The following is a 27,451-nucleotide window of genomic DNA, read 5'->3' on the forward strand; positions in this document are numbered from 1 at the left end:
GCAAGGATCTTTGGAATCGCGGACTGATGACCTCGCCGTTTAGTCCCATAACCCCCCCCCCCCCAATCAATCAATCAATCAGTTTTATTACCGGGCAAGACCTATTGGTAATGCAGCCGTATTAGAACTAAAGTTGCTACATTACTAAGTACAATCACGTTCCAGATAAAATAGTGCTCGTTGTTACATCGCAGTGTAAGCATGAGAGATGAACGCGAAGAAAGTCTTTGCGGACACGTATGACGGCTTGCGGTTAACGTGACTAAATTTCTTTACGAGGGGAAAGAGAAGAAATTTATCGTGCTGCCAGTGAAGGCGACGGGAACATGCAGCCGAAGTGTTAAAATTGAGCAACAGGTCGGTTTGCAAATTATGGAAATAGGGACAAGAAACCGAGCACAATAGAATTTAAGATTCTACGCCAAAGAATGAGTAGAAAGGTGCTAATGATTAGTATTCCATGAGCGTTACGGATAAATTTGTCTATTATGTATTGTGTATTGAACTGGGGACCTAGAAACGACGGAGAGGCTTCGCCCTCAGTGGCTCACAACCCCACAACAAGCCACAGCAGTCCACTCACCCCACCACCGCCCCACACAGAACCCAGGGTTATTGCGCGGTTCGGCCCCTATTGTGCTGATCATGAAATATTGATTTATTTGAGTAGAATCATATTTTATCTTTCTTTGACGAAAGAAGACACACATATGGTGAAAATTCTTCTGCGCTAATTAGCGACAGTCATATTATCCATTGTAGCTTGCTAATATGTAAATTATTACAACCACTTTCTTTTACTGGCAAACGCTTTCGTCCACAATCATTTGCTGCCATCAAAACATTCAGTAACTCACAAGATGAACAGACAGAAAAGTTGATGCCCTGATTAAATGACAAAACAGAGGATTAGATATAAAAATACAATTAATTTAGTAAAAATAATAAATCATTTAATTTTTGTAAAGGATTAGAAATAAAAATTTTAGAGCAACTGAAACGATTCGAACCCCACAAGATTTTGCTTCTCATGGTTATATCTTAACCTTTATGCTACGCCACTGCTTTGGGCAAGATTATTAATTTTAAATACGTAGAGCGTCAGGTGAAATACGTATTGTTCGTTACTTGCATTGTCATTACCCATTCGGAATTTTTCTAGCCATTGTAAGCGCCCTAAGTGTTTGATTACAATAATATTCAACCAGTGATCAGTTCGCAATTACTTTCCATAGTGCATATGATCTGGTGGGAGTAATAAAACAGTCTCGTGCTTATAACGTTTTTAAATATCTCTTCTTGAATATCCTCCTCCTTCTGCTATAATAATAAACTACGAACTACATACCTGAGTAAATAGGAACAGGAGATTTACATACATAATCCATTCGCTTTAGACCAATGGCACTCAAAAGCCGATATCTGATCGGGTTAGCGTAATAGATCCAGGCCTGACATGTAAACAAGAGAGCAGACAAGGCACTCGGATTTCGAAATTAGATTTTCGTCTTGTGCAGAATGAGTCGCACGTAAACGTGGTAATAGAAGGGCGGCTTGTAACAACTGTCAATTTGTAAGAATACTGGAATGTCCGGCAGTATTACTTACCTCCTCCCTGTTTCTGTGCGTAAACACGACGATGCTGCTACTGTGGCGAGATTGCCATTTAGCTTCGCCGAGTAATACAAGTGAAGATATGAGGCGTTGTCACAGAACAGTACAGAATAGGAATTTGGTTTGTATATGATTTACTCCAGTCAGACAATACAAGAGTGAAGATAATCATTCCAGCTATAGTATAGTAGTTAAGAAGAGTGACAAATAGCAGGCCTCATTCAATAATTCGTACAACACAAACGTTACGTCTAGTGACCATGGTGCAAACACCGTTATTAGTGTGACAAAGAGTAGCTGTTTACACCAGTTCAGCAGCATTTGGAATGAGATACCGATTATCCGGGAGGTGTCTTAAGCAACGATCGCTACAGCAGTAGAACAGGACGTAACTAGAATGGATCAGCAACTGCAGGAGAGTTGAAGAAATGGTGCTACGTGTAAGATACTGAACGAATATTTAAAATCGTAAGTCAAAATTTCCCAATTTAGAATTCAGAGGAGGAGGGGTTGTTCAACCGATGAATTTTGTGCAATGGGTACAGATGAATATACCAGCACTTTGGAGTGAATGAAAGAAAACAGAGCCAGCTTACAGTCTGATGAAAGAGAGCAGTCAGTACTAGGCATATGCTGTGCTGAACAAATGTCTATTCAAAGAGTTTATCCAGAAGTTTGTCTAGAAGTTCTGGCCGAGCGAATTCAAGCTAATACTACAACCGAATTTATGTGGAACTCAGGATATAGGGCAGCGAGTATCTTAGTTTGCTGCCAGAAAATTCACAACAAGGTACATCACACATCTGTGTTTTTAGTGTTAAATTTAAGCTGTCAGAACTATGGAGGAGACAGCCAAAACCAGTACAAGAATTGGTAGGAGCCCCATGGAAGTGGACAGTTTTATGAGAAAAGTAGAATGGTCATAATCAAATCGAACACCAGATAAGGAGGGCATATGGAAGGGGCTAACAGATAGTCGAATGGCAAGAGGAGTTGCAGAGCGGAAGAAGATGGAGAGAGAAGAAGAAATTGTCAGTAGAATTACACGGAAAAATACCGGTGCATGTATGGAGGTTCGTACATATACGAGTCAAGACCGGGAATCTTAAATAAGATTAGAAGAGGGTACAACAATTACGAGGCAGCAGTAAGGAAATATCACAATAAAAGCTACCGACTTTGTTGTGTAGATTAGTTAGAAAATTCCAAGCCAGCCGGGGTGGCCGAGCGGTTCTAGGCGCTTCAGTCTGGAACCGCGCGACAGCTACGGTCGCAGGTTCGAATCCTGCCTCGGGCATGGGTGTGTGTGACGTCCTCAGGTTAGTTAGGTTTAAGTAGTTCTAAGTTATAGGGGACTGATGACCTCAGAAGTTAAGTCCCGTAGTGTTCAGAGCCATTTGAACAATTTTCAGAAAGTTCCGAGATGACACCTATATCAAAGACACAACCGACAATGAATGGAGTAACGGTTATGCATACATGAGTGATGTCAAACTTAGTAAGGTGGAGCGCAGCGCCTTACGCGAGGAGAGTTGCAATGATGCAGGTGAGAATGATGAAACTGAGAATGATGTCATACGCAACGAGGTCAGGCGCAGAGCAGGAGACCGGTAGTGATGATGATGAGAGTGACGTCACACTCAATGGAGAACTATGTTCATCAGACGATAAAGAGAGCAGGAGAACAGAAAGGAGTGATTTCATGTAACGAGACAAGTGAAGCAAATTTAAGGAGTGCAGAGGTGGTGCGCACAGAGGCGACGTCATCTACATCTACATCTACATCTACATCCATACTCCGCAAGCCACCTGACGGTGTGTGGCGGAGGGTACCTTGAGTACCTCTATCGGTTCTCCCTTCTATTCCAGTCTCGTATTGTTCGTGGAAAGAAAGATTGTCGGTATACCTCTGTGTGGACTCTAATCTCTCTGATTTTATCCTCATGGTCTCTTCGCGAGATATACGTAGGAGGGAGCAACATACTGCTTGACTCTTCGGTGAAGGTATGTTCTCGAAACTTTGACAAAAGCCCGTACCGAGCTACTGAGCGTCTCTCCTGCAGAGTTTTCCACTGGAGTTTATCTATCATCTCCGTAACGCTTTCGCGATTACTAAATGATCCTGTAACGAAGCGCGCTGCTCTCCGTTGGATCTTCTCTATATCTTCTATCAACCCCATGTGGTGGTGCGGATCCCACACTGCTGAGCAGTATTCAAGCAGTGGGCGAATAAGCGTACTGTAACCTACTTCCTTTGTTTTCGGATTGCATTTCCATAGGATTCTTCCAATGAATCTCAGTCTGGCATCTGCTTTACCGACGATCAACATTATATGATCATTCCATTTTAAATCACTCCTAATGCGTACTCCCACATAATTTATGGTATTAACTGCTTCCAGTTGCTGACCTGCTATTTTGTAGCTAAATGATAAAGGATCTATCTTTCTGTGCATTCGCAGCACATTACACTTGTCTACATTGAGATTCAATTACCATTCCCCGCACCATGCGTCAATTCGCTGCAGATCCTCCTGCATTTCAGTACAATTTTCCATTGTTACAACCTCTCGATACACCACAGCATCATCTGCAAAAAGCCTCAGTGAACTTCCGATGTCATTCACAAGGTCATTTATGTATATTGTGAATAGCAACGGTCCTATGACACTCCCCTGCGGCACACCTGAAATCACTCTTACTTCGGAAGACTTCTCTCCATTGATAATGACATGCTGCGTCCTGTTATCTAGGAACTCCTCAATCCAATCACACAATTGGTCTGATAGTCCATATGCTCTTACTTTGTTCATTAAACGACTGTGGGGAACTGTATCGAACGCCTTGCGGAAGTCAAGAAACACGGCATCTACCCGTGATCCCGTGTCTATGGCCCTCTGAGTCTCGTGGACGAATAGCGCGAGCTGGGTTTCACATGACCGTCTTTTTCGAAACCCATGCTGATTCCTACAGAGTAGATTTCTAGTCACCAGAAAAGTCATTATACTCGAACACAATACGTGTTCCAAAATTCTACAACTGATCGACGTTAGAGATATAGGTCTATAGTTCTGCACATCTGCTCGACGTCCCTTCTACATCTACATCTACATCTATACTCCGCGAGCCACCTTACGGTGTGTGGCGGAGGGTACTTATTGTACCACTATCTGATCCCCCCTTCCCTGTTCCATTCACGAATTGTGTGTGGGAAGAACGACTGCTTGTAAGTCTCCGTATTTGCTCTAATTTCTCGGATCTTTTCGTTGTGATCATTACGCGAAATATATGTGGGCGGTAGTAATATGTTGCCCATCTCTTCCCGGAATGTGCTCTCTCGTAATTTCGATAATAAACCTCTCCGTATTGCGTAACGCCTTTCTTGAAGTGTCCGCCACTGGAGCTTGTTCAGCATCTCCGTAACGCTCTCGCGCTGACTAAATGTCCCCATGACGAATCGCGCTGCTTTTCGCTGGATCATGTCTATCTCTTCTATTAATCCAACCTGGTAAGGGTCCCATACTGATGAGCAATACTCAAGAATCGGACGAACAAGCGTTTTGTAAGCTACTTCTTTCGTCGATGAGTCACATTTTCTTAGAATTCTTCCTATGAATCTCAACCTGGCGCCTGCTTTTCCCACTATTTGTTTTATGTGATCATTCCACTTCAGATCGCTCCGGATAGTAACTCCTAAGTATTTTACGGTCGTTACCGCTTCCAATGATTTACCACCTATGGCATAATCGTACTGGAATGGATTTCTGCCCCTATGTATGCGCATTATATTACATTTATCTACGTTTAGGGAAAGCTGCCAGCTGTCGCACCATGCATTAATCCTCTGCAGGTCCTCCTGGAGTACGTACGAGTCTTCTGATGTTGCTACTTTCTTGTAGACAACCGTGTCATCTGCAAATAGCCTCACGGAGCTACCGATGTTGTCAACTAAGTCATTTATGTATATTGTAAACAATAAAGGTCCTATCACGCTTCCCTGCGGTACTCCCGAAATTACCTCTACATCTGCAGATTTTGAACCGTTAAGAATGACATGTTGTGTTCTTTCTTCTAGGAAATCCTGAATCCAATCACAAACCTGGTCCGATATTCCGTAAGCTCGTATTTTTTTCACTAAACGTAAGTGCGGAACCGTATCAAATGCCTTCCTGAAGTCCAGGAATACGGCATCAATCTGCTCGCCAGTGTCTACGGCACTGTGAATTTCTTGGGCAAATAGGGCGAGCTGAGTTTCACATGATCTCTGTTTGCGGAATCCATGTTGGTTATGATGAAGGAGATTTGTATTATCTAAGAACGTCATAATACGAGAACACAAAACATGTTCCATTATTCTACAACAGATTGACGTAAGCGAAATAGGCCTATAATTATTCGCATCTGATTTATGACCCTTCTTGAAAATGGGAACGACCTGCGCTTTCTTCCAGTCGCTAGGTACTTTACGTTCTTCCAGCGATCTACGATAAATTGCTGATAGAAAGGGGGCAAGTTCTTTAGCATAATCACTGTAGAATCTTAAGGGTATCTCGTCTGGTCCGGATGCTTTTCCGCTACTAAGTGATAGCAGTTGTTTTTCAATTCCGATATCGTTTATTTCAATATTTTCCATTTTGGCGTCCGTGCGACGGCTGAAGTCAGGGCCCGTGTTACGATTTTCCGCAGTGAAACAGTTTCGGAACACTGAATTCAGTATTTCTGCCTTTCTTCGGTCGTCCTCTGTTTCGGTGCCATCGTGGTCAACAAGTGACTGAATAGGGGATTTAGATCCGCTTACCGATTTTACATATGACCAAAACTTTTTAGGGTTCTTGTTTAGATTGTTTGCCAATGTTTTATGTTCGAATTCGTTGAATGCTTCTCTCATTGCTCTCTTTACGCTCTTTTTCGCTTCGTTCAGCTTTTCCTTATCAGCTATGATTCGACTACTCTTAAACCTATGATGAAGCTTTCTTTGTTTCCGTAGTACCTTTCGTACATGATTGTTATACCACGGTGGATCTTTCCCCTCGCTTTGGACCTTAGTCGGTACGAACTTATCTAAGGCGTACTGGACGATGTTTCTGAATTTTTTCCATTTTTGTTCCACATCCTCTTCCTCAGAAATGAACGTTTGATGGTGGTCACTCAGATATTCTGCGATTTGTGCCCTATCACTCTTGTTAAGCAAATATATTTTCCTTCCTTTCTTGGCATTTCTTATTATACTTGTAGTCATTGATGCAACCACTGACTTATGATCACTGATACCCTCTTCTACATTCACGGAGTCGAAAAGTTCCGGTCTATTTGTTGCTATGAGGTCTAAAACGTTAGCTTCACGAGTTGGTTCTCTAACTATCTGCTCGAAGTAATTCTCGGACAAGGCAGTCAGGATAATGTCACAAGAGTCTCTGTCCCTGGCTCCAGTTCTGATTGTGTGACTATCCCATTCTATACCTGGTAGATTGAAGTCTCCCCCTATTACAATAGTATGATCACGAAACTTCTTCACGACGTTCTGCAGGTTCTCTCTGAGGCGCTCAACTACTACGGTTGCTGATGCAGGTGGTCTATAGAAGCATCCGACTATCATATCTGACCCACCTTTGATACTTAACAGGGGATACGGAATCGGATTTTGGGTTAAAAAATCGAATTTTTTTTTATTGGCGTATTATATTCTGCCATGTTTCCTCTTTAAAATGACGTATCATACATAGCTCTACTACAATTATAACTATTTTATTTTTATATATTTGTGAGACGGGTATTGCGCTTTAGTTATACACGTCTCTCGTGGCTGACCATGAACTTTTTGGCAGTACCTTTAAAGTGACATGAATTCAAATATCCCGGTTTCCAGCGACTATTTATACACTAGTTGCCCGAAAATGTTTCTCTCTGGTTTCCTCAAGTTACTCTTTGACTTTGTGGCGGGACTGTTTTGTAAACAGTGTGATATAAGAAAGTAGTTGTTGTTGAGTTATTTCGTATTTAGTGCTTCATTTTTCGCAGTGAAAATGCCTAGAGCTAAAGCAAAAGTATTTAAAAAGCGTGTGAACTGGCAAAAGAAAAGAAATAATGATTCATTAGCAAAGCAAAGCAGTTCATCATCATCACTGTTGGAAAATGTGAATCCACTTATTACTGATTTGCCGAACGAACTTACACCAAATGAAAACAGTGCTTCTCATAAAAAACTAAGAGATTTGGAAGAGAAATATAATTTACTTGATAGAGGGAATGAAGTTTTTGAACTCATTGATACGAATATATTGTGTGAAGCTCTTGAAAACAGTTTGTGCTGCAAAAAATGTCATGGAAACGTTTCTCTGAAAGTAGAATCCCATGTTGGCCTGGCTGCCCAGTTTAATTTAATATGCAGTGTTTGTAAATACAGCTGTAAGTTTCCAAGTTCGGTTTCAGTAACTGTAAATAATGGATACAAGAAAACTGAACTTTATAGTGTAAATATTAGGTTAGTTTATGGATTGCGAGCAATTGGTAAGGGCAAAGCAGCTGGTGATATGCTATGTGGTGTTCTAAATCTTCCAAGTGCACCTTCAAAGTTTGAAGCTTACAATTATGTACTAGGATCTGCAGTTGAAGATGTAGCACAGAAGTCAATGCAGGTTGCTGTGGAAGAAGCAGTGGAAGAAAATGACGGCAGTCGTGACCTCACAGTGGCGTTTGATGGCACGTGGCAGAAAAGGGGCCACACCTCCAACAATGGTGTTGTAACAGCAACTAGTGTTGATACTGGCAAGGTTATTGATGTTGCAATAATGTCTAAATACTGTAGGTGCACAGGCAGGCTGAAAAATGAACACAGTGATGACTGTATTGCTAATTATTATGGTAGTAGTGGTGGCATGGAGGTTGCTGGGGTGAAGAAAATTTTTCATCGCTCTTCACAGTGGTATAATGTTCGCTATGTCAAATATCTGGGAGATGGTGACTCTAAAGCATTCAAAGAAGTTTTGGAAAGCAAACCATATGGGAACAGTGTAAATATAAGCAAACTTGAATGTATAGGACATGTGCAGAAGAGAATGGGTGCCAGGCTGAGAAGGTTAAAATCAGTTATGAAAGGGAAAAAACTAGATGATGGGAAAACCTTGGATGGCAGAGGAAGATTGACTGATTCCATAATAGACCACATTCAGAACTGCTATGGCCTTGCAATCAGGCAAAATACAGGCAATCTTGAAGAAATGAGGAGAGCTATATGGGCTTTATATTTCCACACCGCATCCACGGATGAGCATCCACAACATGGTTTGTGCCCCAAAGGTGAAAACAGCTGGTGTAAATACAATAGGGGACTAACAACAGGAGAGAAATACATTCACCACCACAGTCTACAATCAGCCATCATGGCAGAAATAAAGCCCATTTTCAGAGATCTGGCTGACAGAAGTCTTCTGATGAAATGTCTTCACGGAAAAACGCAGAACCCCAACGAGTGCTTGAATAGTGTGATATGGCATCGTCTCCCAAAAACAGTGTTTGTCGGAATTAATACACTACATTTTGGTGTGTATGATGCTGTGGCAACCTTCAATCTTGGAAATATAACTAAATGCCAGGTCCTTCAAAAGTTGGGTATGTGTGTTGGTTCCCGTACGGTACGTGCTATGTTCTTTTTAGATCAGCACAGACTAAGGCATGCTGATAATATAATCAAGACATTAGTGAAAAAAGCAAGACAGGTGCAGAGGGGTGCCAAAAGAAGACTTGAAGATGATTATGAAGACTGTGAAGGGGGTATTAGCTACGGATCAGGAATGTTTTAATCTTCTTTCTCCGTTTCCCGTAAGTTTACTTTTTACTTCATCTAGGAACATTATCTCAGGTACTGGTCAACCTAGAAGTCTGAAATTTTTATGACGTAGTGACATAGGTCCCTATTACATACTAAAACAACGATTTTTTAATTACTTGATTTACAAAAGACTTAGGGGTGATAGTCTAGTAAAAAGCGATGGAAAAAATTTACTTAAAAATAAATGTACAATATCTCTGTAAGAAAATACTTTGACAATAAACTGTTGTTTCAGTATTGTTGTAACATATGAATGCACATACAGTAAAATTTTTACCTCTCTGTCTCCAGTAGTTTGTGAGAAAATGTTCCCTATAGTAGGCATATATTAACATTGCGGGGATAGGTGATTCCGTATCCCCTTAACCCAGATTATTTCACATTCGCATTCGCTAATAACTTCACTGGATATTATTGAATTCTTTACTGCTATAAATACTCCTCCACCATTGGCGTTTATCCTATCCTTGCGGTATATATTCCATTCTGTGTCTAGGATTTCGTTACTGTTCACTTCCGGTTTTAACCAACTTTCCGTTCCTAATACTATATGCGCATTATTTCCTTCAATAAGAGATACTAATTCAGGAACCTTGCCCTGGATACTCCTGCAGTTTACCAATATTACGTTAACTTTTCCTGTTTTTGGTCTCTGAGGACGGACGTTCTTTATCAACGATGATAATGTCCTCTCTGGTAAGCCGTCAGGTATTTTATCGTTTCGCCCAAGGGGGGGTCCCTCTAACCTAAAAAACCCCCGTGTGCACGCCACACGTACTCTGCTACCCTAGTAGCTGCTTCCGGTGTGTAGTGCACGCCTGACCTGTCTAGGGGGGCCCTACATTTCTCCACCCAATAACGGAGGTCGATGAATTTGCAACCATTATAGTCGCAGAGTCGTCTGAGCCTCTGGTTTAAACCCTCCACACGGCTCCAAACCAGAGGACCGCGATCGACTCTGGGCACTATGCTGCAGATATTAAGCTCAGCTTGCACTCCGCGTGCGATGCTGGTTGTCTTCACCAAATCAGCCAGCCGCCGGAAGGAACCAAGGATGGCCTCAGAACCCAAGCGGCAGGCGTCATTCGTTCCGACATGTGCTACTATCTGCAGCCGGTCACACCCAGTGCGTTCAATAGCTGCCGGAAGGGCCTCCTCCACATTACGGACGAGACCCCCCGGCAAGCACACCGAGTGCACACTGGCATTCTTCCCCGACCTACCCGCTATTTTCCTGAGGGGCTCCATAACCCGCCTAACGTTGGAGCTCCCTATAACTAATAGGCCCGCCCTCTGTGACTGTCGGGACCTTGCCGGAGAATCGGCCACTGGCCCAACAGGCGAGGCATCCTGTGGTGGCTCGGAAACGATGTCATCACCACTAGGAAGCACCCCGTACCTGTTGGAAAGGGGTAAGGCAGCTGCCACGCGGCCAGATCCCACCTTCGCCTTTCGGCCAGGCACGCGCGAGCCCACCACTGTCCGCCATTCACCCTGGAGTGATGGCTGACCGGTAAGATGCTCACTGCCGGAAGACGCAGCGACATCAGGGGTTCCATGTGATTCCAAGGCCACCGAAGTAGGCATAGGTCTCACCACAGTTGCCCTTCTTGAAAACGGGGATGACCTGTGCCCTTTTCCAATCCTTCGGAACGCTACGCTCTTCTAGAGACCTACGGTACACCGCTGCAAGAAGGGGGGCAAGTTCCTTCGCGTACTCTGTGTAAAGTTGAACTGGTATCCCATCAGGTCCAGAGGCCTTTCCTCTTTTGAGCGATTTTAATTGTTTCTCTATCCCTCTGTCGTCTATTTCGATATCTACCATTTTGTCATCCGTGCGATAATCTAGAGAAGGAACTACAGTGCAATCTTTCTCTGTGAAACAACTTTGGAAAAAGACATTTAGTATTTCGGCCTTTAGTCTGTCATCCTCTGTTTCAGTACCATTTTGGTCACAGAGTGTCTGGACATTTTGTTTTGATCCACCTACCGCTTTGACATAAGACCAAAATTTCTTAGGATTTTCTGCCAAGTCAGTACATAGAACTTTACTTTCGAATTCATTGAACGCCTCTCGCATAGCCCTCCTCACACTACATTTCGCTTCGCGTAATTTTTGTTTGTCTGCAAGGCTTTGGCTATGTTTATGTTTGCTGTGAAGTTCCCTTTGCTTCCGCAGCAGTTTTCTAACTCGGTTGTTGTACCACGGTGGCTCTTTTCCATCTCTTACGATCTTGCTTGGCACATACTCATCTAACGCATTATGTACGACGGTTTTGAACTTTGTCCACTAATCCTCAACACTATCTGTACTTGAGACAAAACTTTTGTGTTGAGCCAACAGGTACTCTGAAATCTGCTTTTTGTCACTTTTTCTAAAATCTTCCTACCCTTTTTAATATTCCTATTTACGGCTGAAATCATCGATGCCGTAACCGCTTTATGATCGCTGATTCCCTGTTCTGCCTTAACTTTTTCAAATAGTTCGGGTCTGTTTGTCACCAGAAGGTCTAATATGTTATCGCCACGAGTCGGTTCTCCGTTTAACTGCTCAAGGTAGTTTTCAGATAAAGCACTTAAAAAAATTTCACTGGATTCTTTGTCCCTGCCACCCGTTATGAACGTCTGAGTCTCCTAGTCTATATCCGGCAAATTAAAATCTCCACCCAGAACTATAACATGGTGGGGAAATCTACTCGAACACAACACAACGTGCAAGAAATAGGGGGTTCAGATCGGGGTAAGGTAAGTGTACGACAGTAAGAATAACGTCACTGCTCAAAAACAAACGAAAACGCAAAAAAAGAACGGAATCCTCGAGCATGAACTGAACGAAGAAAATACGAAGAACACACAACAGGAATCGAATATTTCATTTGATTTGTATAGCTCAAACGCATACAGCGATCCAGGCCGCCTCCCCCACCCCCTTCCCCCTACACACGCACATACAAAACCTAACGAGACCAAAATAGCTACAACGCACCGCACGATAACTACACAATACTAAATATGAACTTCGGTTACCAATAAAAACCACGAAATCACAAAAAAACTACTATAACACATATTTCGATACCATATCACAAAGAAAATTACGAACATAAAGAGACACACTACATTTCTTATAATAAAGACATAAATAAGTGCCTGCCACTGTAAGTCCACTGACATTTCTCGGCTGGCACATCACACGCACACACACAGACATACACACACACACACACACACAAACACACACACACATACACACACACAAAATAACTATTACTGAACCCCGCTGAAAACATCGTCTCATACACTCGTCCCTGGTTTGAGAAGCGTAGACTGTATTTAATTTCATAAATTCCGCCACATTACTGGAGGAACTGAGTTATAGACGTCATATTGTCGCCCGTAGAAGCAACAAAAGAATGACTAGTAGACTTCGTTGTAGGATTGATACATAGTATCAACCGAGACACTAAAAGAACATTTTCAAATTACTATCAACACGACGAATTAATAATTTAGAAGCCGAAAACGGATCAGTAGCTAATAACTAATGACACTGGAATATCTCATTGTCACTGCAACAAAAACCAGCTTCCAAAACGTCGAGTAACTCACAGCCCTAACTCCAGTGCCACTACGACATCACTCACAAGCATACAACTAGAGTGCACCATCGCTTACTTCGACACGCTCTCGGCAAAGACAATACATTACAAACACGATACACCTCAACGCAGTTACATCACGAGTCAAAGCAAACGGGTGGAATCGGACCTTTTGGCTGATCCAGTGCAGTGACAATCAATTAAATACCGATACATCAGTACGACTATTAGTCAAGGAAATCAATGCTACTATCAGCGATATTAATGTTGAAGGACAGGAAACTGGAAGTGTTGTTATTTTTCTGGCTTCTATCAGACACATGCAACTCAAATGCTTCGACAACATCTACTGCTTTCATGTGCAACCTGAACAAAAAAATTCTGCTATACCATTGGTAAATAATTGTGAGAAGTAAATTAAATAACTATTATTAAATTATTGAGCAAACTGGAAACTAAAGTGGGATGGCTTGTGAGAAAATGGAGCATACTGTAACAGAAAACGAGGATAGTAAGAAGGAATTAAGTATGGATTTGTCAGAGAAAAAGGAAACTTTTCTAAAGTGTCTGGCAACTATGTTGACCTTGATATTTTTTTACTACTTAGTAGTGGTTAGTCGTTGTTAATATTGGGGTCTTTCTGATCCCAGATCGTAGTAACGGTTAATTTTATTAGAGAGAAGACGCCACGATACACCGTTTTTAAAATTCGTCGTAAAACAGGGTTCGTAGTGGTACCGAATATTTCGTAATACCTTTCTTTCTTTAACTTTGACGGATTAATCAATAAATAAAGACTCTAATCTTCAAACAAGCCCGGCCAAATTAATTTTACGCTCTTGCAAGTAAGTTATATTCACATCAAAAATTATTTTAGTGAGTTATTATAAAGGCAATGGTCATTAATCCTAGCAGTGAAAAATCATGTGCCTATGTTAACTTTCGTTCGATTTGATGAAAAAATGAGGATCGCTGCGCTGCGCTTCGTAATGTAGCAATCGAAAATAATTAAAGTTCTCACAGTTTCATTTTTGAATTAATTCCTATCCACTGAAACTCTCTATCTCACTTCTCTGAATTCACATTAAAAATTTATTTATATGTTGTTTTTAATAAAGAAACTTTCTCCGTACCATAAAGATAGTTATTTTCAGATAAGGCAGAAGGTACTTCTGAAGTTAAAATTTTGAGTAATTTCACACTGTATATTTTCAGAATTGAAAGTCATAAGCCCTTACATGATCTAACTCAATAAAGACAACGTGAGACAGTACTTTCTCGACTGTTTGTAGGTTTCCACAAAACAAAAGTTGAGTTAAATGAAGCTTCTTATGCATAAAAGATGTTAGTACACTACCAGTTCTTTTGAAATGGTTGCTCTTAAATAATTCACAATTGTGCAAAAATATTAACGAAATTATCTAAACTCATGGCTTGTGGCTGTATAAGAGTGGCTTCAAGTGCATTGATGAGAGATGAGGGAAGAGAAGAGAAACCAGTGGAAGGCAATTGACCGATAAATTGACAGCTAATGTTAAAACTTCGCAAGAACAGATACATGGTTTAGAACAAAAATCTGAGGACATTAGTGAAGAGGTTGCAGGGAAATTTATTCTACTAAGAACACAATTAAAAGAAGACGTACACACAGAATCTGTCGAGAGAATTTGTAATGTTCAAAGTTTCTTTTGTTGAAGAGAGTGAAAATCAGTTTCCGATGGTTGTTGAGGAGCAAAACAAGCAATGGCAAATTGTGTTTCAAAATTTAAGAGACTAGATTGAAAAGATAACGTAGATATACACACAGCAAAAAAAGATTTTGCATCACCCCAGTTCCGAGAACTCCTGAAGATAGACGTTGACTGTGGGAGTTGTATCACAGACACAGTGTCTTTGACTGTTCATATATGTCAGTAAACCCAACCAAAGACGTAAACAACCGTGCATGAGCAGCACCATTTAGACGGATGGGGTCCAACAGCTGATCAGTTCCAGTCATTCCATCAGAAAGGAGGTACATGGCTAGTGTTGTCTGTAGTTCAATCATTACTAGACGGTCAATACCGCGGTTCGACCGCGTCCGCATTGTTACTTTGCGCGAGGAAGGGGGTCTCAACAAGGCGTGTGTCCAGGCGTCTCAGAGTGAACCAAAGCGATGTTGTTCGGACATGGAGGAGATACAGACAGACAGCAACTGTCGACGATATGCCTCGCTCAGACCGACCAAGGATGCAATGGATGACTGCTACCTACGGATTATGGCTAAGAGAAAGCCTAAAGCAACGCCACCATGTTGAAAAATGCTTTTCGTGCAGCCACAGGACGTAGTGTTACGACTCAAACTGTACGCAATAGGCTGCATGATGCGCAACTTCAGTCCTGACGTCCATGGCGAGGTCCATCTTTGCAACCACGGCACTATGCAGCGCAGTACAGATGGGCCCAACAATGTGCCGAATGGGCCGCTCAGGATTGGCATACGTTCTCTTCACCGTCGAGTGTCGCATATGCCTTCAACTAGACAATCGTCGGAGACGTGTTTGGAGGCAACCCGGTCAGGCTGAACGCCTTAGCCACACTGTCCAGCGAGTGCTGCAAGATGAAGGTTCCCTGGTGTTTTACGGTGTCATGATGTGGGGCCGACGTACGCCGCTGGTGGTTATGGAAGGCGCCGTAACGGCTGTACGATACATGAATGCCGTCCTCCGACCGTATCAGTAGCATATTGGCGAGTTATTCGTCTTCATGGACGACAATTCGCGTCCCCATCGTGCACATATTGTTAATTACTTCCTTCAGGACATCTACATAGCTCTACTAGAGTGGCCAGCATGTTCTCCCGACATGAACCCTGTCGAACATGCCTGGGGTAGATTGAAAGGGGTTGTTTATGTATGACGTGACCCACTAACCACTCTGAGGGATCTACGTCTAATCGTCGTTGAGGATTGGGACAATCTGGGCCAACAGTGCCTTAATGAACCTGTGGACAGTACCCCACGACGAATACATGCATGCAATGCAAGAGGGCGTACTACTGGGTATTAGGGTTATCGGTGTGTACAGCAATCTGGACCACCACCTCTGAAGGTCTGTCTGTATGGAGTTACAATATGCAATGTGTGGTTTTCATGAGCAACAATTATGTTTAAGATGATCTCTATTCCAGTTTTCTGTGCAGGTGCCGGAACTCTCGTAACCGAGGTGATGCAAAACTTTCCTTGATGTGAGTATCTCAGATGCTTCAGAGGGTACCTACTCAGGGAATAGCTGTCAAAATCAACAACTGATTTCTAGTAATTCTACATTTTTATAAGGTTTAGTATAGAATTTTGAAGATCTGAAAGTTAGTGCAGCAATGGACATAGTGGGGAGTAGAGAAGAGATTAGTCCTTCCAAAATCAGTGAGTTGGGGGTTGGTTCTTCATGCTCATATTTTGAAATTATTGTAATCTAGATAAATACCTTACGTTTCATAATTCTGAAAAATTTCATTCCTTTTTAATGAAATTTTCACTAAATTCCATAAATGTTTAAAAGTTTTCAACTTGAAGTCTTAGAAGTAGAGTGCCTTTTTAATGACAAATGTCATATTCAGTACTTTCAGATACAGGGCCTTACTCACATATCAACATCTGTTGAAAAAGCTAATGATAGTTAAAGAAATTTTTTGGTAATGGTCTCAAAGTACTCCCCCCCCCCCCTGGTAATACGTTTTACTGAAAGGGTGCTCGTATTTCTAACAATATGCTATAAATATTTCCAAGTTCTGGAGAATGTCTTTAAAAAGCGTGTTGTTTATGTAGGTCAACAGCTGTTATCAATTTTTTTTATAGGTGGTATAAAGTACCAGCTCCACTCTTCGTAATACACATAATGGAAAATACCTTGATATTGTAAGGATTAAGCAGACAGTTAAGAAGATTGATGATTTGGGTTCTGCTGTTGCACAGTTAGTAGTTGATGCTGAATTGAGCTCAAGTGGTACAGCACCTCTTGGTATGGGTGTGTCAGAGAAAGGGAGCTCATTGTTATCATTTGACGAGGGACGGGTGGAGAGTAATAGGAGGAAAGGTAGCTAGCATAAGAGTTGAATGAGGGTTTATGACATACTGAGGAGGGTGTTGCTGAAGTTCATTCTTATAGTGAAGGCCATGTACCTCATGAATAGGTGCATTCAGGTCATGAAGGCGACACAGATACCCCATCTCACAATGAGAGGTGAAGAACTCATTCTGATTCTAGATATTTCAGTTATCAGAATGTGTAACATGAAGTGATGTCTGTTTTTTAAAATTCCTGGTATGTTAAAAAGTTCTTTCTGCTCATAAAGCAAAAAGAAGTTATTCATCCTAATGTTTTATTGGAGTTGTTTAGTTTTTCATTTCCACCTTCTTAGCCACAACAATAAATTTATGTTTGGTTACCTGTAAGGTGAAACTGCTGCATGAATATGTATATTGATCAGAAATTGTGTGTCTTATGATGAGTTTAGGAATTTTTTTCTTGTCTTACTACTGGTCTCAAGTAGCACAAGACAGGATCAAACATGGCTTTTGATGTTGTAAAAGTTTAACTATTATGAATTTGGCTGTCCCACACAATTCTTCGAAAACATGTTAAAAATTAATTTTTTTCGGTCCTTTGAGTCCCACCGAGCTTCTTTCACGTTTACACAAATTATACTTGCTGACCATGTGCAAGATGACTTATAAGACCTCTTTTGAGTCATCAGTTTTCTAACTGGTTTGATTTGGCCCACCACGAATTCTTTCCAATCTCTGCCTTCCTCTACAGTTTTTGCCCTCTACAGCTCCCTCTAGTGATATGGATGGCATTCCCTGTTGTATTAACATGTCAATGTTTTCCACAATTTCCTTTCCTCTCCGATTCTGTGCAGAATCTTCTATTTCCTTACCTTACTAGTCCCCTAATTTCAAAATTCGTCTGTAGCAACACGTCTCAAATACTTCGATTCTCTTCTGTTCCAGTTGTGCACCAAATGTAGATTATCAGAAAGTTGATCCTCAACTTAAGGTCTGTGTTTGATACTAGCATGCTTCTCCTGGCCAGGAATGCCCTTTTTGCCAGCGCTAGTCTGCTTTTGATGTCCTCCTTCCTCCAACCTTCATTGGTTATTTTGCTGCGTAGGTAGTAGAATTCCTTAACATCAACTACTTCGTGACCATCAATCCTCATGTTATGCTTCTCGTTGTCCTCATTTCTTCTGCACCTCACTACCTTCGTCTTTCCTCGATTTACTCTCAATCTATTTTCTGTACTCATTACACTGTTCGTTCCATTCAGCAGATCCTATAATTCTTCTTCACTTTCACTCAGGATGGCAGTGTCATCAGCAAATCTTATCGTTGATATTCTTTCACGTTCAATTTTAATTCCTCTCCTGAATTCTTCTTTTAGTTCCATGGTAGCTTCTTCATCCAAGCACTTCGTTCTTGGTAGCCCATTCTTGTTAGTCCCTCTTCGTCGTGTTTTTACTTTTGTATGACAAAAGTAATGAGAATGGGTATGATAGGAAAGGAAACTAATTTGTTTATTCTGCTATGAGGCCACTACAAAGAAATAGAAACTGTAATCCATGGTTATGTGATTCATGATATGACAGATACTGTAATCATTGTTGGAGGTATCATAATGCAGGAACTGATCCCAATGAGAATGGTGATTATTAGAGGGGCAGAGATGGTTGGAATAACAGGCAGTTTGGTAGTCTGTGCATTGTGGAGGTTCAATTATCTTATTCAAAGCATAATGGGCATATGCAGTGTTTGCCAGCATGTGACTGATTAATACAGTATGTAGCTTAATTAGGCACTGTTAATATGTTGAAGACTAGTCACAAACAGATGAACAGATAGATTTTGGAAGATTTATTGGAACATTTTCTTAGTGAGAGTCCAGTGCTTCAAATAGATGTTAGTGGAACTATTCTGTTTTGTATTCTCCATATGGATTACCAGGTGTCTGTTTTGAGGTGTTATTCAAAGGTGTGAACGTGCAGGCTGATGGACTATTTTTCCTAAACAGGTACCAAGGTAAAAGGAGCAGTTGTTCAGAAAAAAGAAGATGAGGTAAAGAGACAAGTGAATATTTAATGTCTGTGTCGAAGAAACGGCTTTTATGTGATTACTGTGAATGTGGAAAGGTTGGCAAGTGATGCAGTTTAAGGTTTGATTTTTTTGTCACCAAGGAGTAAATGACTTGTGTCCTGGAGCAGCGTTGTTGATTTTTAAGAGACGAAGTTGAAGCTAATTTCTGATGAGTATGAGGTTAGGGAGAAAAGTTCATGTCAGCATCTTAAATTTCCTGCTAGATTTATGTTGTTCTTTGTCTCAAAACCTGTTGTGAATAAAAATAATGCTAAAGGAGTTCTATTACCAGACTGACAACTAAGTGTTTGCACCTTACGAAAGATCTGGAGTAAGAGTGATACTGTTCAGGAAGTAGAGGAGGGGGATTGGTGTGGCGAAAAAGCATTTGTTGTATATGACAATATCCGTAGCTATTTTCTGAACATATTGGTACAATAAAGGTTTTTCCTATCGCTTAAACGTTAATGAGTGTAAGAGGTTCTTTGTCAGGTCATATTCTGTCCCAGTGATTTATGAAGAAAGAGTTCAGGCTGATATTGTGAAAATTTTCCAGAAAGGGGTAAAGAACCTGCTAGAGTTCCTACAGTTGTCTGTAGTGGTGTCTAAGAAGGTAGACGACATTCAGGTGGTGGTGGATTCCAGATAAATTACTACAATTACTGAACTAGAAGCTGATAGACAACTAACATTAGATGAGTTGCTGCAAAAATTTCATTGTGTTCAGGTTCTGCCTTTTACTCTATTACATGCTAGCTACAGGCAGATTGAGCTGTGTCCTTCAGGTAGGAAGTTAACGCCATTCTTATGTTTTGGCTGTTGCTATCAATTTTGCAAGTTACACTTTGGGTTGAATGTCAGTTCAGCTCAATTTTTTCAGGTTTTCATGTAATTATTACAGTATATTTGATGACGGCGATTATTATTATTATTATAATATTTGGTTTGTGGAGCACTCAACTATCTCCATTGATGATGTGTTGATTATGGGTGAGAAATGGTAAAAGCATTATGATGTAGGTTGTTGAGTAGTTTGAAAGAGTATTGTGTCATCCTTAACCTAGGAAAATCAAAATTTGGTAGATGTCAGGTGACCGTAATGTGAGTGCACCAGGGATTATACATGATCCTGAAAAGATTGAAGCATTTATTGACTTCCCTGTTCTTAAGATGAGGAAATGGATTAGAGCATTTTAGGGATTGATTAATTTTTTATAAAAGGTTTATAAATATGAAAATTTTTGCTACACCATGACTATGAAGAGGAAGAAAACTCCTTGACCTTGGGGCAACCAAGCACAGGCAGAATTTGAGTGTGTGAAGCAGACTCTTGTGGGCATGTCCTGTATAACATCTGGACTTGGGTACAGAATTTTTTTTAATCTCATGTAGTTCTAAGACGGGTCTTAGTACGGAGTTCTTCCAAGAATTTGAGGTAGATCGGTGAGTAGATGTCATACTACGCCTTTTGTGAACATAATTACTCAGTTATGGTGCTTAAACCTGTAGCAGTTCGGGGCTCCAAAATGTTGAATTGTTACTTATTTGGTAGTATGACTAAAGTTTATATTGATCATCAAGCATTGCAGTTTTTGATGAGTATGAAGTTGACTCGTGGTTGCAGAACCAAATAAGAACTGTATATATAAGAAATTAATTTCAAAATTGTTTATATTCTTGAAATGATGACATTATTGTCAATGTTGTTTCAACATCTCCTCCAGGGTTGAATCAGAGGATAGAGGACAACTTGAAGAGAACTATTTCAGTGTTATAGACTTACAGAATGTTGCTTTTGATCGTCTCATTATCGGTGCACTTTAATAGTGGTAAAGAACAGATCAAGTCTGGGAAGAGGTTAAGTAGAAGTGGAAAGACAGAGACAAGAAATGAGCCAGTTTTATTTGTTGAAAGATGATAGTCTATTTGAAATGAGAAACTGAGATAATTTGGATTGGGTTGTCTGTATTCCTGATGAGTTAGTCAATAAATTAATCTGGCATACACATTTTTAATTATGTGCAGTTTGGTGGAAGAAGTGTTTTCACTGGCTTCTTGAAACATGAAAAGACACTTTTAGTGAGTTTCAGCCATGTGTGAGCCCTACCAAACGAAAAAAAGACTAAAAATTGTGAGTGAGAGCTTATATAATTCAACTTTAATTTATAAACGGTCCCTGAACCAATCAGCCATGTTTAAAATTCTGAAATTATAAATAGGCCAATAAAATAGCAAAACCGACACACTTTCTGACATGAACAATTAAACATCGGTGGTTACTGGTAATACTAAATATTGCACTGCACCTCCAATTGAGAATAACATGGCCAATCATTTATTTTAAAAATCAAAAGAATTAACGGAAGGAGGACAAGAGCAGGTAACGCATGCACTAACACACACCGCCAACCTTCCAAGTAAACTTTCTTCTGGAACACTGTGCTTTACATTGGCTAAAGATTCACAGGCACCTCAGGTACATAAGGTTAACACATAAAACAAATTATCATCAAATATCAGCCATTGAGTCAGTCTTAAATGTCTACCAGATCTTGGAATTCAAGTTCAGCAGCTATTCAGTCTGTCTCCTAACAATAAAATTTTGACATGGACTGAGTTCATTAATGAACTGAGATTTGTTTGAAGTTTGATAATTGTCACTAGCTTTTAGAAGTATTTAATTATTTTCTACCTAGTATTATTTCACAAAAAATTTTGTTGAATATGGTACTTCATTACATTGGCGGAAAAAAATCGCAGCACGAAAAGGTAATCAACGTAGTAAAGAAATTTCGGGATACATTTGCTTGGGTAAAATATTTAAATGATTAACATTCCAGGATCACAGTTTAATGTAAGCACGAGGTAATCCATTAAAAATTTCAAACGCTGGTAAATAATTAACCACTGTAACAGCCAGAATGTTGAATGCAAGGATGAAAAGTGCCTGCATTGTGTTCTACAGGTGCCGGATGTCAGTTTATGGGATGGAGCTCCATACCTGCTGCACTTGGTCTGTCAGTACAGGAACGGCTAATGCTGATTGTAGATGACGTTGAAGTTGTTGTCCCATGATGCCCCATATGTGACATGCTGATCAAGCAGGCCAAGGCAACATGCTGACACTCTATAGAGCCTGTTGGGTTACAACAGCAGTATGTGGGCGACTGTTATCTTAACACCCATGGGAATCTGTTCATGAATGGCAGGACAACAGGTCGAATCACCGGACTGACGCACAAATTTGCAGTCAGGGTGCGTGGGATAGCGACGAGAGTGCTCCTGCTGTCATATGAAATCACACCCGAGACCATAATTTCAGATGTAGGTCCAGTGTGTTCATCATGTAAACAGGTTGATTGCAGGACCTCAACTGGTCTCCTTCTATCCAACACATAGTCATCACTGGCACAGAGGCAGAACCAGCTTTCACCAGAAAACAAGAGACATACACGTTGCCCTCCAATGAGATCTTGCTTGACATCACTGAAGTCGCAAATGGCGGTGGATTGGGATCAACGGAGTGCTCGCTATGACGGTCTTCCTCCTCGGTAGTGCCATACGGCCGCGCGCAGACCGCTCTTCTTGACTGTACATTCTCGTGATGACCGCTGTCAGAAATCATGTTCAGTGTCTACATTCCTGCCACGTCTTTCTACTGTATCACAGAACGTTCAGCTTCTCGTCGGTCTATTACATGACTCACGACCATTACAGCGTGTAATTAAAGCAAACCTGAACTGCATTCTCATAGTGGCACTACTAGCGCCACTTGGCGCGATATTTGAGTAGGCATCATCTTGCAGATGTAGGAACACGCATACCAACTTTCGTTTATGTCGCAGAACTCCAAATTAATGCTGCGACTCTTTTTCGTCAGGGTATTCAATTTAATATTTCTGCATCCACTTTAAAAATAAGACAACTCATTCATCTTCAATTAGATTCCCTATAGTCATATGTGCTGATAAGAGATATTTTTAATGCTTCCAGCTAAGATGATAGGATTATTTCTGAACGATCAACACACTTTGCTTCTTTATTCTGTAATATTACATTGCACTTCAAGCATAAATTCTGAGTAGCTAACGTAGTTTTCTTATTGATGTTATGATGTTGGCGTGCTCTTCAAGCACAGATTGTGAATAGCTAACACGCTTAGCTTATTTTTATTACAATGCTGGTATCCTCTTCCAGCATAAATAGAGTTCATGAGCAATAACTGTGCACAATTACAGCACACATTCAGGACCATGTGACGTGATGTTGGAACAAAATATCCCAGTGAAGACGGTTCTATTTCACATGGTTGTATAAATTTTCTGCACGTTGTACTCAAGTTGGGAAGGCTATGTAGAACAAGTGGACCATTAGAACCCTCATCTTACCGTTCCTCAACTTTTTATTAATCTAGTCTCGAAACGTTTCGGACTGACGGTGTATGTAACAAGCAATTAGTTTATTTCACTTTACCCAAACCTGTTTCTGCACATAATGCGCTACCTTCAGTGTCTTCAGTCACATAACAGCTCATGGAGGTTCATATAAAATTCCGCTAACAGCTATTTCCATATACAAAGGGGTCACAAGCAGATTTTAATTTACGTTAATACAAACATACAGGTAATATCTGTGACACATATTATTCAGTTTTCGCATTAAGTACTATACATCTGCGTAGTGGTGACAATTAGGCACGGAGGACTATTTTGGAAGGTATTTGCCTTTCATAACACTATTAGCTATTTTGTGTTAGTAAAGTAACATGTGAACTACTATACTTTATACAGTCTCTCGAGTGAAAAAATAGAAATTTGTAGTAAGGTCTCATGGGACCAGACTACTGAGGTCATCGGTCCCTAAGCCTACACACTACTTAATCTGACTTAAACTAACTTACGCTATGGACAACACACACACCCAAGCCAGAGGAAGGACTCGAACCTCCGACCTCCGATGGGGGGAGCCGCACGGACCGTGACAAGACTCCCCCTAGACCGCTCGGCAGCAACGCGCGGCTGTCGAGTCAGAAAAATAAAGATTTTTTTCATTTATTTATTTTAAGGATGTGTTAGACGTCTCAGAATTCTGTTCACTATTGCTGTATCTTGCAGTTTCACATCATTCTTATGTTATTTTATCGCGAAATCACAAAATTTATGCCTTTCCTTGTTGTACCTACTCGGTGATCGAATGTTTTCTTCCATGTTTGTTTGGTGGTGGTGCCTGATTTAAAAAAAAAATTGGCGTTGGGTGGGGAAGAAAGAAGGCTCTGTCATGGAAGATAAGCATACTTTGTTTGGTAGAGCGGCGGTGAACATCTTTGGGAGCAGGGAGGCAGGACCAGGGATAACTCACCTCATCGGTCTCGTTTATGTTACAAAAGAAACGAGACTTGCTTTATAATGACTTTGTGTTTGAGGCGGAAGCGAAGGTGCTCTCAACTGCATTAATGGTATAAAATAAAACTGATTCTCTGCTTTCACGGGATATGCTTTTCGTCAGCATTTCACGTAATGGAAAACAATGACTATGTTAGGGTCGCGCTATACGAACGCAACATAAAAAAGTATCGAGAGCTGTCGCTACAATTTTTGTATTGGAATCCTAAGAAGCTGCAGAGCGACAACCAACAGTTAGCCTTAATTTACTGCGACTTGTTTTTGTAAGTCACTATAACGCCAATGGGTTGTGCTCTGGAACGTCACTAATTAACGTGTGTCACATAAAAATATACAAGAGTCACGCAGTAATTACCCCTCTAATATAATTAGCAATATATTGAAACACAAATCGTTCTAGCAATTTTATGCGGATATTGATTCAAAATGTTGATCACTGAGCACACGTGCTTTCAGTGAGGATTCAGGACACCGTATTTCATACAACACAGCAAGGTATAATAACAGTAGTTACAATAACGGAACTGTAACAATCAAAATAAAGAAAAAAGGAACACGCATATTCTTGCATTTGCATGAGCGCGAACACATTTCTGTTACACTGCACAATCTCACAGATGAAATGTTGTAAAAGTTATGACGAAACTGCTACTGACACCTTAAGTTCCGTATGCGATCGAATTCGCACTCGATCATTAATCACGAATGCGTCAATATTCGACACTATTAGTTAATCTCACTATTCGTTACAACCAACAACTGACAAGAGCCGTATGGAAGTGACCCTGCCTCACTGGAAGATGTGCCAGAACTTATCCCCTCCCTCCCTCCCAGTAAAATAGCCTTTCTGAAAATCTTTTCTATGCACATTTCCTTAATTTTATAATTTTGTGGATTTAAAAAAAAGGAAATGTTACTGAAAAATGTTATCTGAATGAAATACATCGATGAAAAATTTTGCATTCGCCAAATTAAATGTATTATTGCAACAAGCAAGTTACAAACGGTAAAATCGGTCTACAATAACTGAACGTAAAAAAAAGTATATGTTATTGTTTATGGCAGATACTGTACATTAGACTTTCGATGCTAGATTGTGTGTCAGAATTACATTCGCACTATATTAACAACATACTGGCTGATACACAAGTAAGTCTTCCTTCCTGTTATCTTACACCAGATTCTTGAGAAATGCAGCCTATGACCCGTGGCCGAGCATACGATTACACGATGGTATAGCTTAGACAAGCAGACCTACACCTCCAATAATACTGCTAATCAGCCACACAAGATTTATTCTTGAATTTTCTGCCTTGTTCATGTGGCTGCACCTTTTTCCTTGCTCCAGCCACCGTCGCATATCTTCCCGTTCCCCATTCGGCAGAAATCCCCAAAACCAGTAGGTCTTCAGTCAAGTAGCATATCTGCTTGATATCCACTGGCCGAAATTTGTGATCCTACGATACTGTAGAAAAATATCAGCAAAAACTCCACTGTTAAACATCAGCGAGCTATGCAGGTGGCAGCTGTGGGAACTGAATGAACTGTTACCACATGAACCATGTTAGCGATAGATTTCTGCTGGGTAGAAGTCGATGCTCTATGATACTACTGGGTCGAAATGCCACTAGAATTGACAGTAGGACAAAAGTATGCATTTACACTCGTGGGCCGAGGGAAAGACCTCTTTCTCTAAATAGAAGATAGGATCAAGAGGTGGAGGAGAACTCACATACCCATCCCGGTTAATTCTGAAACCGTCATTATTTCTTGTTTCTTTTTGGTCACTTTCTACGCCATCTCTGTACATTCACTCCTGGCTGGCGTTTACTTCGCCACCCCCTTGCAGGCCGCTGATGGCTGAGCGGTTCTAGACGCTTCAGTCTGGAACCGCGGGACCGCTGCGGTCATAGGTTCGAATCCTGCCTCGGGCATGGATGTGTGTGATGTCCTTAGGTTAGTTAGGTTTAAGTAGTTCTAAGTTCTAGGGGACAGATCACCTGAGATGTTAAGTCCCATAGTGCTCAGAGCCATTTGAACCATTTGAACCACCCCCTCGGCACGGTCTTGCAGTTGTCGTCACTCCCACTTGGTCCTGAGGAGGCTCATAGCTCTTTGCATCAGTCGGAATTAACAGGTTTAGATTACGACAGTACCGAAGACACCACTGATCAAAGTGTGTCTGATTCCAAAACTTTTACACACGTAACTTAAATGTTTGGTTCATCACCTTCATAATAAGGAATAGGCGATGCATATTTTCAGATGTTAACCTTGGCAGTGGCAAAGTACTTTTCATAACGTTAACGTGCACTAACAAGGGGGTGAAAGGGGGGGGGGGGGAGGGAGGGTAATTTACGTCCACCCTTATAAAAACTGAGGAAAATGGAAAAGTCGTTAATTGTTGTTGACTTATATTAAAAATGTAGTTTGTAAAAACATACTGATTTGGAAGAGGAGTGCAGAAGCTGAAAATATCTTTTAGCACACCCTTAGCAATATCAATGCAGTTTTAATTATGTATACTACCAACTGGGTGGGAGGGGGGTAGGGGTGGGAGGGAAAGGGTGCTTACTTTATGCCAGAAACAAAAAAAAAAATTAAAAAATACGCAAAATTCTGTAACTGTTGTTGAGCTTTACTCCCAACATACGATTTAAAGAGATACTGATGTGTAAGTAACGTCCTGAAAATGGAAGTACTGAATATGATATACATTGGTGAAAGTGATATCTACTATTTTAAATTTTTGGATGAAGTTTCACTGAAACATTTAACATATTTATGGAATCTGGTAGAAGAATGAATAAAATACAATAAGTATTTTTTCAAAATTTTAAAGTAGAAAATAACTGACCAGATCACAATATTTTAAAAATGAGGGGACAAAGTGCAAAA

The sequence above is a fragment of the Schistocerca serialis genome, chromosome 6 (genome assembly GCF_023864345.2).
Source record: "Schistocerca serialis cubense isolate TAMUIC-IGC-003099 chromosome 6, iqSchSeri2.2, whole genome shotgun sequence".
Lineage (NCBI taxonomy): Eukaryota > Metazoa > Arthropoda > Insecta > Orthoptera > Acrididae > Schistocerca > Schistocerca serialis.